At 36.5% G+C, this 6,937-nt stretch overlaps 1 protein-coding gene across 5 annotated transcripts in view; it reads right to left on the bottom strand.

Moving 5' to 3' along the window:
- The window catches only part of ZDHHC14 (zDHHC palmitoyltransferase 14), a 145,607-nt gene that overhangs the window by 71,907 nt on the left and 66,763 nt on the right, over nt 1–6,937 (bottom strand). The window lies entirely within an intron of this gene.

The following is a 6,937-nucleotide window of genomic DNA, read 5'->3' as shown; positions in this document are numbered from 1 at the left end:
TTACACGTAAAACAATGGGAAATTTTTTAAAAGTGAGGAGGTAACACATGGTAAGAAATTCAATGAATTCTATAACATGAATTAAACTCCACTGTTAGAGGAAATGCACAAGGACGTACATAAATGGCACATGCTTCCTTTATCCCCCTGGGGAGGTATCAGTGTTATGAAAATAGAATGTGGTGCCTCAAACTTTTGTTTCTCTCTCATTCCATTCTTTGTAATTTATTCTGTAAGCTTGTTTATTTGCTTTAAAAATAAAAGGAGTGCAATAATAGTGCAACACATATGGAAATGAACAACCAAGGTGGTCCACAGCAATGACAGCCCTTTTTCAGAACAGTAGAGTGTTTATTGTTACCAGATTTAAAAAATGATTACTGGGCTGCAAGGCTATAAAGCACACAGAATTTTTTTTTTAAATTATTCCACTCAGAAAAATCATCATAGATGGAAGCACTGGAACCTAATTTAACTCACAATCATGGCTGTAACTGAAAAGAGAGAAACTATTATCAGTTGTACTTAGATACTGTACAGTATAAAACTCTGGCTAATCTCAGAATAACACTAGGTATTGCTGGATCATTCCGGTATATGCATGGATTTATATAATCCAAGAAGTCTGTGTTATAGAACAGGGAAAGTCAAAATCCCAGCCCATTTGATGTATTTATATTCACAATCTAAGCTTTAGTTTAAACCAACAATAAACTGAAAAGTATATTTCTAGCCCAGGTCCTGGTTGACAATATAACCTTCCAGATCTGAACCAAGTCTAACCAACATTGCCTTCCCTAGTCTACAGATGATCGGAAACAATGACTAAGGGTAGGTCTGCAATGCAATCGGGAAATGCAGTGTAAGCATACCAGAACTAGCTCTGATTGAGCTAGCTTGCTAAAAATAGCAGAGCAGCCACAGTGTCATGGGCTTTCCAGCTAGCTTGATCAAAGTTAACTTGGATATGCCTACATGTGCTGCAACCAACCCCCAGCACCCAATTAACCTCACTGGGATACTAACTGCCAGGCTAAACAATGACAACATTAAATATTTCCATGGCTGATCATTTTAGCAGAGGGAATGGGGAAACAGTAGAAATAATAATTAAAAGTTCAGTTACTGTATAAAGACCATATTTTACCCTGTGAAAAGCTCCTATTGACACTGGTGAGAGTTCAGCTGTGGATGGACAACAATATATAGTCCTACATTTTTACTCTAGCCCATGGCACATAATTCTATTAACAATGGAATATGGCCCCTTGAAACACAAGAATTGGACACTGCTGTTATAGTAGCATGTTGGGGAAGGAAAGTTAAAGTACAGACAAAAAAATGGACTTATATCAGAAAAGCCAGTCAAAACCAAAAACCTACAAGAATCTTTTATACAAATCTGAAACTATTATAGTGGTCAATGTATGTCTTGTATGTGCAGAACTATTAAAAATCAACCCACTGCATTGGACTCTGAAGCAACATTGCAAGTCAGCTCTAAGGATACATTTTGAAGTGAATTATTGGGAACATAAGACCTTACTAATACAATAATAATCAATATTAAATAAAGCACATACATTATTTTTGGTTGCATTATTCATAGTAGACCCCAAAGAAATGGGAACTATAAGTCTGTGGATCACATAAGTGCTGGAAGGTAACTTGAGATATACCTGTGAAATTGTAATAAGCTATAAAAATTTAGGGCAAATGCCAAAGCAGCACTGCTGACAATGTTTAGATACATTCTTCATCTAGAATCACCATTCATTGTAGGAAGGATACTGTAAGCATCCATTTTTAATGGTCACCATAACCATAAAATATATAATCATTTGCTATGTGCTAAGATTAGCATTCCATGATATTGATGAAAAAAATCCAACTTTCCACATCAAAAGATTAAAAGACCAAGGAGGCAATACACTGTACGACAAATGAGAAAGTTAACAAAAATATTAAAATCTCTTCATAAATATCTAGCTGAAACACAATCGAACTCCGAAGAAAATCAGACCCATCAAAATTTGAAGATATTGTTTCACTCCTTACAAGAGAATGGGCTTGTCTAAACTTAAAACTAGGTCTGTCGAACGATTAAAAAAAATAATCGCAATTAATCACGTGATTAAAAACAGGCATAATTAATCACAATTTTAATTAATACAATATTGGTTAAACAACAGAATACCAATTTAAATTTTAAATATTTGATGCTTTTCTACATTTTCAAATATACTGATTTCAATTACAACATAGAATACAAAGTATACAGTGCTCATTTTATTTTTTATTACAAATATTTGCACTGTAAAAAAAGTTAAAAGAAATAGCATTTTTCAATTCACCTCATACAAGTACTGTAATGCAATCTCTTTATCGTGAAAGTACATCTTGCAAAAGTAGAATTTTTTTTTTTTTTTTTTACTTGAGAGAAATTAATTTGTTAATACTTGTAAGACATTCTGAAGATTCAAAGCACTACAAAAATGCTACTTAGTAACAACATGGAACCAACTGCTCTGATGTTCTATGAAAGGAACACCATCAATTTAAAAAATCATTTCCACCTGAGAATTTGATCCCTATTAGCTCAATTAACATGATCTCCTGTATAAAACAAGTCATAGAATTTTACCCATTTACCCGCATACTAAGCCCAATAACATGTCTGACTACAGCATACCTTCCAGGAAGCCCAAGTAATTCCTCAAAATTACTGTAAATGAATTTTCATGTTTTTCCCCACTGTGTTTACTGCCTGCACTTGACAGAACTTGGTGGAGTCAGTTTCACTTCCTGTCTCATTTTGTAGCTGTGCCAGATAGGGCAACTTCCTCCAATATGTCTGGGAGACCATATCATATTAAGGGCATGAATGGTTTATACATCACTGCAGGCCAGGGATTATGTGCACTCCACAGGGTTAACACAGCAGCTCCAGGAAGTGAAAATAGTAAGGGATTATTAAGGCAAATTATTCAGGTAATAACACCTCCACAGAGGACCAACTCCTAGGAAAGCTCACATATTCTGGTTCAAACTGGATTCTCCAGAGACCAGAAAAACAGCCCAAGCTTAAACTTACTTAAGGATTTTGTTCTGATTCCTGAAGACTAAAAACTGATATCAACTTGTAACCACAAGGAAAACACAATCGTGGGTTTGAAGGACTGACACCGTCACGTGAGGGTGACGACTGGTAAGCTTTTTAGCATGCACGTAGGTTCTTTTATTATTTTTATATGCTTTCTCTGAAATGTTCTCACCTTCAGAATAAATGTGTTTGCTTAGAAAGAGCTGTCTGGTAACTTGTAACTGCTAGCAATGCACTGTCCATAGCCCTTGAAAAGCCAAGCATAGGCAGTACTTTTTAGGCAGACTGGCTTGCTGGGGACAGTCTGCACAGGGTGGATCAGTGAGCTGTGCAGCCTCAAAACCCCCAGTCATAAAGGAGTGAGACACTGATCTCCACCCAAGAGAGGTGACAGGTGGAAGCCAGAAACATTTAAGTGGGTGTCTTTGTAGGATCACAGAGGGGAAAAATACAGAGGCATTTACCTTGTAATTGTGACACTAGCATGATGATAATCACAGATCGCACACTGCTTTAGAGGAAGAACTCTTATGCATACTCTGCCCTCGGTTTTGTAAGAGGGTGTTGTTCTTCCCTAACAGAAGTGGCAAAGCTGACACTGAAGAAGAAGCAGGCAGACACATGCACAGAGAGGAAGAAAATAAAAGACCTACGTTTGTCTAGTATGATTATTTGCAGCCTGCCCAGGTGACAGTTTTAAACAGCAAAAGGATCAGGAAAAAAATCCCCACACAAACAAAAACTTTGTGCTTTTTTTTTTTTTTTTTTTTAAAATAAGGGAATTTTTAAAAGCCATTCTAGGACATACAATTTCAATGAGGTTTCGTAAAAAAATTATATATTTGAAATTAATCAATTTTTAAAAATTCAAAACTGATAATGACCCTTTAAATGCATTTGTTCTGCTATGCAAAGCTCAACGTATATTAAAAACAGTTTAGTTGTTTTTAGAACTGGTCAAATATTACCAAACATTTCCACAGTCGTTCAAATTTTTGAATCCACTTTGCTTTAGCTTCACTTGCGTTCCATGGTGTGTTCACTTTCCTCAGACATTTTAGCTAGAGCTGTACTAGTAAGTGATTTTTTATATTTTTGGTAGTTGTGAAAAAATTGGTTTCCAGTCAACCTGAAACCAAGATTTTTTGGAATGTTCAGTGAATTAAAAAGTCAGAAAAGTCTCATTTTGGGTCAAACTCGTTTAATTCAACCTAGAATTCACAATTTTGGGCATTTTAACCAATTTTTAAATAAAAGCAAAGGGAATTTGCAAATGAGGGGCTTGATCACAAAACAGAAAAGAAAGGAGATGTTGGCAGTATGCACTCCCCGCTCCCACACTCAACAGCCCAGTGATTAGGGCATTCACCTGGGACATGAAAGGGAGACCAAGGTTTGAATCCTCCACTCTTGACTTGACCCCAGGTGAGTGCCCTAACCACTGGGCAATTGGATTATGGGCACAATCACCATTACCATTTTGTGAATGATGCTTAAGTCCCCTTATCAATGTAGCCCGAAAAATTACTATGTTTAGTTTGAAAATGTCAAAATGGCTCATTTCAACATTTCCAAAAAATTTTTTTTGACCAAAACAATTCGACTAAATCAACATGAATTCACTAAATGTTTCAGACAACCCAAATCTGCATTTTTGGTGAAAGTTTCGGCCAAAAAATTTCACCCAGCTCCAATTCTGGCAAATGTGTTTCTTTGCAAGTATAAGTTTGTGTTCACAGGCACATATTTTTAAAGTAAATTTTGGAGAATATTCCCTGAAAGCAAATTTTGAGCTTTTAAAACAAAATATTCCCAACAGAATGGCAGTGGCAGTTCTTCCTAAAAAAAAATAAAATAAAAAAAGTCATCTATGTCATGACACTGACAGCATGGGAACCCAATGAAAGACAAATCTCTATCCTACAGCACTAGTATAGGAAGCATTAAACAAAAATTTAAATTCATTTCCCTATAACACCTATTCGATGGCCTATGGGAAGCGAGCTGGAGGCCTCAGCCGATCTCCAGAAATCACAAAACAACTGTCACTAATTGGCAGCTTGGTGACAGAGAAGAAAGATTAATGGACCATACTTGGAAGTATCATTGATAGACTCCTTTCAACACTCTTACAGTTACATTAGCGGTCTTCAGTTTCAGAGATTGCACCATAGCTTGAATCTGTATCTCCTCAAACAAAAGAATCCAAAGAGTAAGGGCAGAGTGAAATTTTACAGCTATATTTTTCTATAAAATAGTCTGCTTTTCTCACATTTTTAGAAGCTGTGTTTGAAGGTTAACATGAGTGTGGGAGGACTGGTCTGTCATTGCTGGATAAAAATAGAACATACTGGTGTTGGACAGAGAATTATCAAGCACTGTCCCCTGAACTAAGTATGCCTAAGGAACGATAAAATGTCTCTTCTTAACACCCAATAACACTTTTAATTGCATAACCATGCTTGGACAAGGGTGCTGAGTTTTGGAGAAAAGTAAGGACATGTAAGAAGAGCAGTGAAGAAAGCACAGCAAGAACCCTACAGCCTTTGAGCTCTTTACTAGAAAAGGGATGAAGAAAGAAGCAGATTGCAAACCTTCACCAGAAAGATCAAGGCATTTCTGAACAGACCTCACTGACAGTTGTTGTTATGGTCTGGTAGGGAGATGCAGCAAATGACAAATCCAATATTTACTCTGCAGCCTTAGCTGTGCAGCTATAAAACACAATAGACAAATACAGCCACTTCCTAAGGACCAAACAACAAAGAAAGGCTTTCGTACCTCTGAGGGACTGGAGGAATCCAATCTTGATCTCCATCAGCTAATTGGAGGGTGGGGAATTTTAAAAAAAACCCCACAACTGAAGAATCTGGATTTTATGTAAGATGTATGACACAGAAATCAGAGGTGTAGCCTCACATCGAATCTTTTTTTTAAAAACCCATAAAAAAAATACTGTGACCTACATACGTGGTGCATCTGAAGTAGAATACTTTCTTACTCGCTTTTCATTCTTAAATTTCTGTTACAAGAGGAAAAAAAGATATATTTTACAAAAGACAGTAATAGTTTAATAAATAGGGAGGATTTAAACAGTGATAAAAATTATGAATTGTTCTCTTTGATCTACATTACCATCAGACTTATCTTTAGTTCCATAGATACATGTTAAATATCTGCAACAACTATAGGGGCAAAGTGTCGTGTAATGGTAAGAGAAGGAGACACACACCTGTGTTCTACTTCTAGCTGTCACTGCTTCACTGTCTGAACGAGATCTGTTGCTTAATCCAGTGGTTCTCAAACTTCTTAACTCCTTAACTTGCTCCCACTTTTGTCACACACCTACCCTCCCCACCCCTCCATTCTCTAAAGCCTGTTGTTTCCCAGGGCTAGATTGGCAGACAGAGTCCATATCAGTTACTGCTTTGACATATTATTTCCTCTTCAAATAAATGTTTTTCACAGCATGAATTTTCATTCAGCTATGTTCTCCACCAAGCATTTATTTTAATTGATGGTGAATCTGATTTACCAAAAAAAAAAAAAAGGGAAAAACTGAGATGCAAAGAAAGAACATCCAAAGTTAGACCATGATTCTGCAACCAAATCCACTTGATTTCAGTGGAGCTTGACAACAATGGATAAAAGGTCTGCACTACCAGAGCCGACTTGCAGGATCAGGGCCTAATATGGTAAGTGAACAAGACAGTTATTTTCACTAATTTTATTTGAAAAAAAAAATATTTATATTATGGTAGCATACCAAGCCCCCAATCAGACGTGGGACCCAATTGGTGCAGGGTTCTGTACAAACACAGAAACAAGATTGGA

Source organism: Lepidochelys olivacea (assembly GCF_965140295.1).
Source record: "Lepidochelys olivacea isolate rLepOli2 genome assembly, chromosome: 3".
NCBI lineage: Eukaryota > Metazoa > Chordata > Testudines > Cheloniidae > Lepidochelys > Lepidochelys olivacea.
The sequence above is the reverse complement of the archived record's forward strand: the minus strand, read 5'-3'. Positions and strand labels throughout refer to the sequence as shown.